Here is a 14,652-nt window from a genome sequence, read left to right as displayed (position 1 = left end):
GCTGAAGGAGAGAGGTTCCCACACCCTGGGAAGTCCCCTCACCAGAGGAAAGATCAGCAGGGACAGAAAAGAAGCTTCCAAGGCTCAGAGAAAGCAACAACCAGTTAGTGGCAGGCAGGACAGCCAGAGATTACACAAATGGGCCATGCCACTGCCCTGTGCATCCCAGCCTTAGAAGCACCTTTGCTGGTATGGGCAGGGGCTGGGTGCTGGAACGTGGGGTTTAGAGGACAGACCCGGGGAGAGGACTGCTGTTGGCTGCATGGAGACAGCCTAAAGGGGCTAGAGTGTGGGGCACAGCGACCAGGAGTGTTCATGGAAGAAGTCCAGGCTGCCACAGAAGCGAAGTGCCATTGTTAAGTGGCGCAGGAAGGGAGAGATGGGGCCACCATTGCAGCCTCTTTCCCCACCACCAGCTCCTACCTCCATAGGCTCTGGCCGCTGCCCCAGCTCCCTTCTGCCTGGGCAGGCCAATGCACTCCAGCTGCCACCTCAGTTCCCTCCCACCTGGGCAGGCTCACAAGTTCCAGCCACTGCTTCAGCAGCCCTGGGCGCAGACACCAGTGGGTTGCCCACACACAGAGGTGGGGCTGAAATCACAGCTGAGCCCCAGGGGCCATGTGACTTAGGAAGCAGAGATGAAATCTCTCCCTGTGGCTGAACGAACCGCAGATTTACACCTCCGCTGCCAGCTTTGTATATTCAGTGCCTGCAGAACATCTGAACAGAAAACTGGTGCTCCCATGGCTGGGACAGGTCTGGCCTTAGCAGCTGCGGGCATTGTGGGCATGTACACCAGGCGGCTGGGCTGAGCCAGGGTCTGAGCTGCCTCCATAGCACCCACAGAAGGTCCAGATGCACGAGTACTGCAGTCTTGGGACCTGACTTCTGTGGATCTGCGCTGGTGGCGTTGTGAAAACAAAGCCTGAGAGGTACCAGGGAGGACTGCCAGCATACCTACGGTTGAGGTGGGGCCGAGGGCAGTGCCAATAACAGTGTACTCTGAGAGTCTGCACAATAGGTGAAAGGTGACACAATGGAGCACACTCACAGGTGAACAGCTCAGGAGGAGGAGGAGTACTCAATGGCTCCTCTCCCAGTGGGAGCACCCCAATCCAACCTACCTTGCACCACATACCAGAAATGCAACTCAGAAACGGATCTGGGGGCTGCTACTCCAACAACTGGGGAGCACACCCTGCCCCGGACAAGGCAGTGAAAACCATAGAGCAAAGAGGAGGCCCTGCTCAATATCCAGTGCTGGCTCTGGTCAGCACATCAGTCACACCTCCTATCAAGGGGATGATAGCCAGCATACAGTGAGGAAAGAGGTGGCAGGCATCCGTACTAAAAACAGCCCTCACATCCAAAAATATTAAGCCCACACAGGCTACACAGGGATGTTTCCACATAAAAATAGCCCTCCAAGACCACAGTAGATAATTGTTTCTCCTCAACTCGTTCAGCAAGAGAAATATAAGTAAAATGAAGAAGCAGAGGAACCACTCCCAATTAAAAGATCAAGAGAATACCCCTGAAGAACAAACAATGAAGCAGACCTCTTCAGTCTAATAGACACCAAGTTCAAAAAGGAGATAATGAGGGACTTCTCTGGTGGCGCAGTGCTTAAGAATCTGCCTGCCAATGCAGGGGACACAGGGAAAATTCCACATGCCGCAGAGCAGCTAAGCCCGTGCACCACAACTACTGAGCCTGCACTCTAGAGCCCGTGAGCCACAACTACTGAGCCCATGCGCCACAACTACTGAAGCTCATGCAGCTAGAGCCCATGCTCCGCAACAAGAGAAGCCACTGCAATGAGAAGCCCGCACACCACAACAAAGAGTAGCCCCCACTCGCCACAACTAGAGAAAGCCCGCACAGCAACGAAGACCCAATGCAGCCAGAACTAAACAAAAATAAAAAAGGAGGGCTTCCCTGGTGGTGCAGTGGTTGAGAGTCCGCCTGCCGATGCAGGGGACATGGGTTCGTGCCCCGGTCCAGGAAGATCCCACATGCCGTGGAGCGGCTGGACCTGTGAGCCATGGCCATTGAGCCTGCGCATCCGGAGCCTGTGCTCCGCAACGGGAGAGGCCACAACAGTGAGAGGCCCGTGTACCGCAAAAAAATAAAAAAATAAAAATAAAAAAGGAGATAATGAAAATACTGAAGGAATTGAGAAAAGCTATCGACAGAAATGCAGACTACTGTAAAAAGGAACTAGAAATTATAAGGAGGAGCCAAGAAAAATTAGTGAATTCATTTGAAGAGATGAAAGCTGGACCAAAGGCTATGAACAGAGGAATGAATAATGCAGAACAAATAAGTGATCCAGAAGACAGAATAATGGAAATCACCCAATTAGAACAGCAGACAGAAACCCAAATGACAAAAAATGAAAGCAATATGAGACCTATGGGATAACATAAAGTGGGCTAATCTATGCATAATAGGGATCCCAGAAGGAGAAGAAAGAGAAAAAGGTAATGAAACTGTGTTTGAAGAAATTATGGCTGAAAACTTCCCAAACCTAAAGAAGGAAACATATCCAGATACAGGAAGCACAGAGGGCTCTGAACAAGATAAACCTAAACAGACCTACACCAAGACATATTAAAAAAAGTTAAAGAGAAGAATCTAAAGGCAACAAGAGAAAAACAAAGAATTAATTACAAGGGAACCACCATAAGGTTATCAGCTGATTTCTCTACAGAAATGCTGCAGGCTAGAAGGGAGTGGCAAGATATATTCAAAGTCCCAAAATGGAAAAATCTGCAACCTAGGATACTCTACCCAGCAAGATTATCATTTAGAACAGAAAGAGAGATAAAGAATTTCTCAAAAAAAAAAAAAAAAAAAAAAAAGAATTTCTCAGATAGCAAAAAGTAAAATAATACAGCAATACTAAACCTATCCTAAAGGAAATATTGAAAGGTCTTCTCTAAGTAGAAAAGTAGAGGGAATTCCCTGGCAGTCCAGTGGTTAGGACCCTGTGCTGCCACTGCAGGGGGCCTGTGTTTGATCCAGGGTCAGGAAAGTAAGATCCCACAGGCTGCATGGCACAGCCAAAATATAAATAAATACGAAAAGCAGTAAGAATCTACAGGAAAGAGAAAATCATAATTGGAAAGTAAATCATTTAAACAAGAAAGTACACAGATTTTTAAAATAGTAAAAAAATTTTTGTGAAAGCAATGATAACCACAATGAATGGCAAAAGGATAAACATGAAGATGCAAAAGAGGACATCAAAATCATTAAATGTGGGAGAGGAGAGTAAGAAAATGTAGATTTTTTTTCTATAAGGTGTTTGAGCCTATTTGACTACCAGTCTAAAGCAAGTAGATATAGGAAGGAGTTAACATACTTGAAAAACAGGGCAACCACATACAACAGATTCACAAAAAAACAAAAAGAAGAGAAGATAAGCGTTAATACAAAAGAAAATCATCAAACCACAAAAGAAAAAAGAAAGGGACAAAGAAGAAATATAAAATCAACGGGAGTGCTCGCTTCAGCAGCCATATACTAAAATTGGAACAATACAGAGAAGATTAGCATGGCCCCTGCACAAGGATGACACGCAAATTCATGAAGCGTTCTATATATTTTTTTGATACAGCCACTATGGAGAACAGTATGGAGGTTCCTTAAAAAATGAAAAATAGAACTACCATACGACCCAGCAATCCCACTACTGGGCATATATCCTGAGAAAACCATAATTCAAAGAGTCATGTACCACAATGTTCACTGCAGCTTTATTTACAATAGCCAGGACATGGAAGCAACCTAAGTGTCCATCAACAGATGAATGGATAAAGAAGATGTGGCACATATATCCAATGGAATATTACTCAGCCGTAAAAAGAAACGAAATTGAGTTATTTGTAGTGAGGTGGATGGACCTAGAGTCTGTCATACAGAGTGAAGTAAATCAGAAAGAGAAAAACAAATACCACATGCTAACATATATATATGGAATTTTTAAAAAAAGTTATGAAGAACCTAGGGGCGGGACAGGAATAAAGACGCAGACGTAGAGAATGGACTTGAGGGCACGGGGAGGAGGAAGGGTAAGTTGGGACAAAGTGAGAGAGTGGCATGGACTTATATATACCACCAAATGTAAAACAGATAGCTAGTGGGAAGCAGCCGCATAGCACAGGGAGATCAGCTCGGTGCTCTGTGACCACCTAGAGGGGTGGGATAGGGAGGGTGGGAGGGAGAGCAAACAGGGAGGAGATATGAGGATATATGTATATGTATAGCTGATTCACTTTGTTATAAAGCAGAAACTAACACACCATTGTAAAGCAATTACACTCCAATAAAGATGTAAAAAAATATATAATAAAAATAGAAATAAAAAAAATCAATGGGAAAACAAGGTTTAAAATGGCAATAAATACACACTTATCAATAATTACCTTAAATGTCAATGGACTAAATGCTCCAATCAAAAGATACAGAGTGGCAGACTGGATTAAAAAAATAAGAGCCTACAATATGCTGCCTACAAGAGACCCACTCTGGGGCAAAGGACACACATAGATTAAAAGTGAGGGGATGGAAAAAGACATTTCATGCAAACGGAAATGACAAGAAAGCAGGGGTCACAATACACATATCAGACAAAATAGACTTTAAAACAAAGGCTATAAAGAAAGATAAAGAAGGACACTGTACAATGATAAAAAGATCAACACAAGGAGAGGATATTACACTTGTCAACATATATGCACCCAACACAGGAACACCCAAATAAATAAAACAAACACTAACAGACATAAAGGGAGAAACTAACAAGAATACATCAACAGTAGGAGACTTTAATACCCCACTCACATCAATGGACAGATCTTTGAGACAGAAAATCAATAAGGCAACAAAGATCCTAAATAATACAATAGAAAAGTTAAACTTAATTGATATCTTCAGGACATTACATCCAAAAAAACCCAGAATACACATTCTTTTCAAGTGCACATGGAACATTCTGTAGGACTGACCACATACTAGGGCACAAAACAAGCCTCAGCAAATTTAATAGTATAGAAATTATTTCAAGCCTCTTTTCTGACCACAACAGCATGAAACTAGAAATCAACCACAGAGAAAGAAACAAGAAAAAACCAATTACATGGAGACTAAACAACGTACTACTAAAAAAACCAAAGGGTCAACAAGAAAAATCAAAGAAATTAAAAAATACCTTGAGGCAGGGCTTCCCTGGTGGCGCAGTGGTTGAGAGTCTGCCTGCCAATGCAGGGGACACAGGTTCGTGCCCCGGTCCGGGAAGATCCCACATGCCGCGGAGCGGCTGGGCCCGTGAGCCATGGCCGCTGACCCTGCGCGTCCGGAGCCTGTGCTCCACGACGGGAGAGGCCATAACAGTGAGAGGCCTGCGTACCACAAACAAAAAAAACCCAAAAACCTTGAGGCAAATGACAATGAAAACAAAACCATAAATATCTCTGGGATGCAGTTCTTAGATGCAGTTCTTAGAGGGAAGTTCATAGCAATACAGGCCTTCCTTAAGAAACAGGAAAAATCTCAAATAAACAACCTAGCCCACCACCTAAAAGAATTAGAAAAAGAAATACAAACAAAACTGAAAGTCAGCAGAAGGAAGGAGATAATAAAGATCAGAGAGGAAATAAATAAAATAGAGATAAAAGAACAAGACAAAAAAATCAATAAAACCAAGAGCTGGTTTTTTGAAAGGGTAAACAAGATTGACAAACCTCTAGCCAGGCTCACCAAGAAGAAAAGAGAGAAGACACAAACAAAATAAGAAATGAAAGAGGAGAAATCACAACAGATACTGCAGAAATACAAAAAACCATAAGAGAATACTATGAATAATTATAAGCCAACGAATCTGACAACCTCAAAGAAATGGACAACTTTCTAGAAACATACAGCCCATCAAAACTGAATGAATGGGCTTCCCTGGTGGTGCAGTGGTTGACAATTTGCCTGCCAATGCAGGGGACATGGGTTCGAGCCCTGGTCTGGGAAGATCCCACATGCCGCAGAGCAACTAGGCCCGTGAGCCACATCTACTGATCCTGTGCGTCTGGAGCCTGTGCTCCACAACACGAGAGGCCGCAACAGTGAGAAGCCCGTGCACTGCAATGAAGAGTGGCCCCCGCTCGCTGCAACTAGAGAAAGCCCATGCACAGAAACGAAGACGCAACACACACCCTGATACCAAGACCAAAGACACTACCAAAAACGAAAATTACAGGTCAGTATCTTTGATGAATATAGACATAAAAATTCTCAAACCAAATCCAAGAATACATAAAACAGGTCATACACCACAATCAAGTTGGATTCATCCCAGGGTCACACAGATGGTTCAACATACACAAGTCACTCAATGTGATACACCACATTAACAAAAGAAAGGACAGAAACCAGGACTTTCCTGGTGGCCCAGTGGTTAAGACTCCATGCTTCCACTGCAGGGGGCATGGGTACAATCCCTGGTCAGGGAACTAAGATCCCATGTGCCACATGGCATGGCCAAAAAAACAAAATGGGGGGGTGAGGGGCAGAAATGACAGAAGCTACATGATCATCTCAAAAGATACAGAAAAAGAATTTTATAAAATTCAACATCCATTCATGATAAAAACCCTTACAAAAGTGGGTATAGAGGGAATATAACTCGACATAATAAAAGCTATTTATGAACTTCCCTGGTGGTGCAGTGATTAAGAATCCGCCTGCCAAAGCAGGGAACATGGGTTTGAACCCTGGTCCTGGAAGATCCCACACGCCACAGAGCAACTAAGCCCGTGCGCCACAACTACTGAGCCTTGCTCTAGAGCCCGCAAGCCACAACTACTGAGACCATGTGCCACAACTACTGAAGCCTGATGGCCCAGAGCCCGTGCTCCGCAACAAGAGAAGCCACCACAATGAGAAGCCTGCTTGCCGCAACTAGAGAAAGCCAGCGTGCAGCAATGAAGACCCAACGCAGCCAAAAATTTTTAAAAATTAATTTATTTAAAAAAAACACCTCATGGTAACTGCAAACTGAAAATCTATAATAGATACACACACATAAAAAAAGAAGAAGGAATCCAAATAAAACACTACAGTCAGTCATCAAATCACAAGAGAACAAAAGGGTAGAAAAAAGACTTACAAAAAACAAATCAAAGGGGCCTCCCTGGTGGCACAGTGGTTAAGAATCCACCTGCCAATGCAGGGGACACGGGTTCGAGCCCTGGCCTGGGAAGATCCCACATGCCGTGGAGTAACTAAGCCCGTGCGCCACAACTACTGGGCCTGAGCTCTAGAGCCTGCAAGCCACAACTACTGAGCCCATGTGCCACAACTACTGAAGCCTGCGCGCTTAGCGCCCGTGCTCCGCAACGAGAGAAGCCACGACAGTGAGAAGCCCACGCACAGCAGTGAAGAGTAGCCCCCGCTCACCACAACTAGATAAAACCCACGCACAACAACGAAGACCCAACACAGCCAAAAATTAATTAATTAAAAAACAACAACAAATCCAAAACAATTAACAAAATGGCAATAAGAACATAATATCGATAATTACCTTAAACATAAACAGATTAAATGCTCCAACCAAAAGACACAGACTGCTTGAATGGATACAAAAACAAGACCCATTTATATGCTGTCTACAAGAGACCCACTTCAGATCTAGGGACACATACAGACTGAAAATGATGATAAAGAAAAAGGTATTTCATGCAAATGGAAATCAAAAGAAGGCTGGAGTAGCAATACAGTAAGTCCCCTACAAACCTTCAAGTTGCAAACTTTCAAAGACGTGAACATGCATTCTCATGTCTAATCATGTAAGTCAGTTCATGTGTTTGGCGTACATTGTCACGTGCGTGCATCCTCTACAGGTGGCTGTGTTTTTGTGTACTTTACTGTACAGTACTGTATAGAGTACAGTAGTAGAGTATCTTTATTTCCAGCCCAGGATGTCCGGAAGCAAGCATAAATGCAGCGGTGGTGTAGCTGGTACAGTACTACCCAAACATCACTGGAACATTTTTTTCAAGAGGGTAGATGCAATTGAAGGAATCAGAACCTGCGCCATCAACTTCAGGCGTGAGTGAAACTGCAGCTTGCCCTCCATCTCCTATTGCTGATGATCCATCAGCCCTACCATCTCCCACCTCCTCTCCCTCCTCCAGTCAGTAACTCTTCTTGCCTGTTCACTCGATACCAGCCCCTATATGCAGTTGTTGTACTGTATTACTGTACTTTTCAAGGTACTATATTGTAAAATTAAAAATGTTTTATTTTTTGTGGGTTTTTTAAAATGTATTATTTGTGTGAAAAGTATTATAAACCTAATACAGTACAGTACTATATAGCTGACTGTGTTAGCTGGGTACCTAGGCCAACTCTGTTAGACTTACAAACAAAATGGGACTTATGAACACACTCTTGGAACAGAACTCGTTCGTATGTAGGGGACTTACTATACTCATATCAGATAAAATAAACTTTAAAATAAAGAGTGTTACAAGAGACAAAGAAGGACACTACATAATGATCAAGGGATCAATCCAAAAAGAAGATATAACAATTGTAAATATATATGCACCCAACACAGGAGCACATCAATATATAAGGCAAATACTAACAGCCATAAAAGGAGAAAGCAACAGTAACACAGTAATAGTGGGGGACTTTAACACCCCACTTTCATCAAGGGACAGATCATCCAGACAGAAAGTCAATAAGGAAACAAAGTCCTTAAGACACATCAGACCAGATGAACTTAATTGATATTTATAGTGCATTCCATCCAAAAGCAGCAGAATACAGATTCTTTTCAAGTGCACATGGAACATTCTCCAAGACTGATCACATGCTGGGCCACAAAGCAAGCCTTAGTAAAGTTAAGAAAATTAAATCATATCAAGCATCTTCTCTGGCCACAAGACTGAGATTAGAAATCAACTACAAGGGAAAAATGATAAAAAACACGAACACATGGAGGCAAATAATATGGTACTAAACCATCAATGGATCACTGAATAAATCAAAGAGGAAATCAAAAAATACCTAGAGAAAAATGAAAATGAAAGCACAATGATCCAAAACCTATGGGACACAGCAAAAGCAATTCTAAGAGGGAAGTTTATAGCAATACAGTCTCACCTCAGGAAACAAGAAAAATCTCAAACAACCTATCCTTACACCTAAAGCAACTAGAGAAAAAAGAACAAACAAAACCAGAAGTTAGTAGAAGGAACGAAATCATAAAGACCACAGCAGAAATAAATGAAATAGAGATGGAGAGAACAACAGAAAAGATCAAAGAAACTAAAAGCTGGTTCTTTGAAAAGATAAACAAAATTGATAAACCTTTAGCCAGTTTCATCAAGAAAAGCAGGGACAGGGCTCAAATCAGTAAAATTAGAAATGAAAACTAAGTTACAACTGACAGCACAGAAATATTGGGTTGGCCAAAAAATTTGTTCGGTTTTAAGTAAAAATAAAAGACACACTTTTCATTTTCACCAAGAACTGTATTCAACAATGTATTCGGTAACGAAACGAACTTTTTGGCCAACCCAATACAAAGAATCACAAGCGACTACTACATGCAGCTATATGCCAATAAAATGGAAACATAGAAGAAATGGACAAATTCTTAGAAAGGTACAATCTTCCAAGACTGAACCAGGAAGAATGAGAAAATATGAACAGACCAATCACAAGTACTGAAATTGAAACTGTGATTTAAAAATTCCCAACAAACAAAAGTCCAGGACCAGATGGCTTCACAGGCAAATTCTATCAAACATCTAGAGAAAAGAGTTAATACCTGTCCTTCTAAAACTATTCCAAAAAACTGCAGAGGAAGGAACACTCCAAAACTCATTCTATAGGGCCACCATCCAGAAAGTGTCCAGAAAGTAGACATACAGGGAACACACCTCAACATAATAAAGGCCATATATGACAAATCTATACCTAACATCAAACTCAATGGTGAAAAGCTGAAAACATTTCCTGTAAGATCAGGAACAAGACATGGATGCCCACTCTTGCCATTTTTATTCAACATAGTTATGGAAGTCCTAGCCATGGTGATCAGAGAAGAAGAAGAAATAAAAGAAATCCAAATTGGAAAAGAAGAAGTAAAACTGTCAGCTGTTTGTAGATGACATGATACTATACACAGAAAATCCTAAAGATGTCACCAGAAAACTACTAGAGGTCATCAATGAATTCGTAAAATTGCAGGATACAAAATTAATACACAGAAATCTGTTGCATTTCTATATACTAACAACAAAAGATCAGAAAGATTAATCAAGGAAACGATCCCATTTACCATCACAACAAAAAGAACAAAATACCTAGGAATAAACCTACCTAAGGAGGCAAAAGACCTGTACTCAGAAAACGATAAGATACTGATGAAAGAAATTAAATATGACACATATGGAGAGATATACCATGTTCTTGGATTGGAAAAATCAATACTGTGAAAATGACTACACTACCCAAAACAATCTACAGATTTAATGCAATCCCTATCAAATTACCAATGGCATTTTTCACAGAATTAGGAAAAAAAAATTTTTTTTAAGTTTTTTTTTTGATGTGGACCATTTTTAAAGTCTTTATTGAATTTGTTACAATATTGCTTCTGTTTTATGTCTTTGGTTTTTTTGGCCATGAGGCATGTGGGATCCTAGCTCCCCAACTGGGGATCAAACCCACACCCCCTGCATTGGAAGGCGACATCTTAACCACTGGACCGCGAGGGAAGTCCCTAGAACAAAAAATTTTACAATTTGTATGGAAACACAAAAGACTCCAAATACCCAAAGCAATCTGGAGGAATCAGGCTCCCTGACTTCAGACTATACTACAAAGCTACAGTAATCAAAACAGTATTGTACTGACACAAAAACAGAAATACAGATCAATGGAACAGGATAGAAAGCCCAGTGATAAACCCACACACCTATGGTCACCTAATCTATGACAAAGGAGGCAAAAATATACAATGGAGAAAAGACAGTCTCTTCAATAAATGTGTGGGAACTGCTGGGAAAACTGGACAGCTACATGCAAAAGAATAAAATTAGAACGCTCCCTAACACCATACACAAAAATAAACTCAAAATGTATTAAAGGGGCTTCCCTGGTGGTGCAGTGGTTAAGAATCTGCCTGCCAATGCAGGGGACATGGGTTCAAGCCCTGGTCTGGGAAGATCCCACATGCCATGGAGCAACTAAGCCCGTGTACCACAACTACTGAGGCTGCGCTCTAGAGCTCACGAGCCACAACTACTGAAGCCCACGTGCCTACAGCCTGTGCTCCGCCACAAGAGAAGCCACTGCAATGAGAAGCCCGCGCACCACAACAAAGAGTAGCCCCTGCTCGCCGCAACTAGAGAAAGCCCGCGCGCAGCAACAAAGACCTGATGCAGCCAAAAATTAATTAATTAATTTTTAAAAATGTATTAAAGACCTGAATGTAAGGCCGGACCACTATAAAACTCTTAGAGGAAAACATAGGCAGAACACTTTTTGACATAAATCACAGCAAGATCTTTTTCTATCCATCTCCTGGAGTAATGGAAATAAAAACAAACATAAACAAATGCAACCTGATTAAACTTAAAAACTTTTGCACAGCAAAGGAAACCATAAATAAAACAAAAAGACAACCCTCAGAATGGGAGAAAATATTTGCAAATGAAGCAACTGACAAGGAATTAATCTCCAAAATATACAAACAGCTCATGCAGCTCAATATCAAAAAAACAAATAACCTAATCAAAAATGGGCAGAATATCTAAATAGACATTTCTCCAAAGACGACATACAGATGGCCAAAAAGCACATGAAAAGATGCTCAACATCACTAATTATCAAAGAAATGCAAATCAGAACTTCAATGAGGTTATCACCTCACACTGGTCAGAATGGCCATCATCAAAAAATCCACAAACAATAAATGCTGGAGAGGGTGTGGAGAAAAGGGAACCCTTCTACACTGTTGGTGGGAATGTAAATTGGTACAGCCACTATTGAGAACAGTACGGAGGTTCCTTAAAAAACTAAAAATAGAGCTACCATATGATCCAGCAATCCCACTCCTGGGCATACATCCAGAGAGAACCATTGTTTGAAAGGATACATGCACCCCAATGCTCACTGCAGCACTATTTAAAATAGCCAAGACATGGAAGCAACCAAAATGTCCATCGACAAATGAATGGCTAAAGAAGATGTGGGGGGTGTGTGTGTGTGTGTGTATATATAAATACGCACACACACACACACATATATATAATGGAATATTACTCAGCCATATAAAATTATGCTATTTGCAGCAACATGGATGGACCTAGAGATGATCATACCAACTGAAATCAGACAGAGGAAGACAAATATCATGTTATCACTTACAGGCAGATATGAAAAACTGATACAAATGAACTAATTTACAAAACAGAAACAGACTCACAGACTTAGAAAACAAATTTATGATTACCGAAGAGGAAAGGTGGGGGAGGAGGAATATATTAGGAAGTTGGGATTAACCTGTACACACTAATATATATAAAATAGATAATCAGCAAGGACCTACTATATAGCATAGGGAGCTCTACTCAACACTCTGTAATAACCTACATGGGAAAAGAATCCGAAAAAGAATAGATGTATGTATATGTATTACTGGATCAGGTTGCTGTACACCTAAAACAAACACAACGTGGTAAATCAACTATACTCCAACATAAAATAAAAATTAAAAAAAAAAAAAGAAAAAAAAAGAAATGCCTACTCTATTCCCCTCAGGCCTCGGTGACCTTGGCTGGTGTCACATCCCTAAAGCCTGAGCAGGCTTGGGTCCCGAGGCTGGACTGTCATGGGGCTGAGGGAGCTGGGGAGGATGTGACAGCAAATGAGCCCCCCCTCCACCCCCGCAGACATATAGTGCCTGGTCCCTCTGCACGAAACCACAATCTCCAGATCCAGGTGGGCCCTCCTACAGTTAAACCAAGTCTAGTGTACCCAAAGAATGTTGGACCCTCTGGGCTGAAACAGCTTTGAAAAGTCAGCTGGCCTCCAAGTCTCCTGGTGGGGGGATTCCCACCTCCAGCCTCCTTCCTTAGAGTTACCCCACCTACGTACACCACCCCACCTACATACAACACCACAGCGGTTTGGCAGGGGTTGGGATTTGTCTTGGGGGTGAAAGGTAAGGGGGAAGAAGTAATGGAACAGAAGCCTGAAAGGTTCGAAAGGATACATGCACCCCAATATTCACTGCAGTGCTGTTTACAATAGCCAAGACATAGAAGAAACCTAAATGTCCACCGACAGATGAATGGATAAAGAAGATGTGGTACAGGACTTTCCCTGATGGCACAGTGGTTAAAAATCCGCCTGCCAATGCAGGGGACACAGGTTCAATCCCTCGTCCAGGAAGATCCCACATGCTGTGGAGCAACTAGGCCCATGCGTCACAACTTCTGAGACTGCACTCTAGAGCCCACAAGCCACAACTACTGAGCCCACACACTGCAACTACTGAAGTCTGTGCACTCTAGGGCCTGTGTACCGCAACTACTGAGCCTGCGTGCCACAACTACTGAAGCCCGCACGCCTACAGTCCACACTCCACAACAAGAGAAGCCACCACAATGAGAGGCCCGTGCGCCGCAACGAAGAGTAGTCCCTGTACGCTGCAACTAGAGAAAGCCCACGCACAGCAACAAAGACCCAATACAGCCAAAAATAAATAATTTTTTTAAAAAATTTGCTACATATATACAATGGAATATTACTCAGCCATTAAAAAGAATGAAATAATGTCATTTGCAGCAACATGGCTGAACCAGGAGATTACCACACTAAGTGGAGTAAGTCAGACAGAGACAAATATCATATGATATCACTTCTATGTGGAATCTTAAAAAAATGATACAAATGAACTTATCTACAAAACAGAAAAAAACTCACAGACTTATAAAACAAACTTTTGGTTACCAAAGGGGAAAGGTGGTGGGGGAAGGATAAACTGGGAGTTTGGGATTGACATATACACACTACTATATTTAAAACAGATAATCAACAAGGACCTACTGTATAGCACAGGGAACTCTACTCAATATTGTGTAATAACCTAAATGGGAAGAGAATTTGAAAAAGAACAGATATCTGTATATGTATAACTGAATTACTTTACTGTACACCTGAAACTAACACAATATTGTAAATCAACTATACTCCAATATAAAATAAAACGTAAAGAAAAATTATTAGATAAACCAAGAAAAAAAAAATACCACTGTTGTATGCTCACTGATACAGAAACATATCCACAGTATGTTAAGTGAAAAAGGCAGGCTACATAGGCAGTATAGGTGGTACATGGTCCTACTGTGGTTGTATATAGTATACATAAATAACATTAAAAATATATATATATACAAAAAAATTGTGAAAAGCGTTTTTTCTTTTGCTTTTAGTACTTTCAAATTTTTCTATCATTAATTTTGCTGCTTTTACAGAGGAAAAAATACTGAATTAAAATAAGAAGACAGTTCTAGGTGGTTTCTTTACTTCCCTATCAAACCAATTCTGTCCACACCTGCATAAAAACACTAT

At 41.5% G+C, this 14,652-nt stretch overlaps 1 protein-coding gene and 1 non-coding gene across 9 annotated transcripts in view; one reads left to right on the top strand and one right to left on the bottom strand.

Moving 5' to 3' along the window:
- Positions 1-14,652, bottom strand: part of PTPN23 (protein tyrosine phosphatase non-receptor type 23) — a 48,572-nt gene that overhangs the window by 16,395 nt on the left and 17,525 nt on the right. The gene's annotated exons all lie outside the window — the stretch shown is intronic.
- LOC115803151 (U6 spliceosomal RNA) lies at positions 3,507-3,611 on the top strand. The gene has a single exon (XR_004023822.2). It is a non-coding gene; the product is annotated as a U6 spliceosomal RNA (small nuclear RNA).

This window comes from Delphinapterus leucas, chromosome 10 (genome assembly GCF_059928025.1).
Source record: "Delphinapterus leucas isolate spDelLeu-1000000601 "Yukka" chromosome 10, BTC_Dleu_Yukka2, whole genome shotgun sequence".
Lineage (NCBI taxonomy): Eukaryota > Metazoa > Chordata > Mammalia > Artiodactyla > Monodontidae > Delphinapterus > Delphinapterus leucas.
This window is presented reverse-complemented; position numbering and strand designations above follow the sequence as displayed.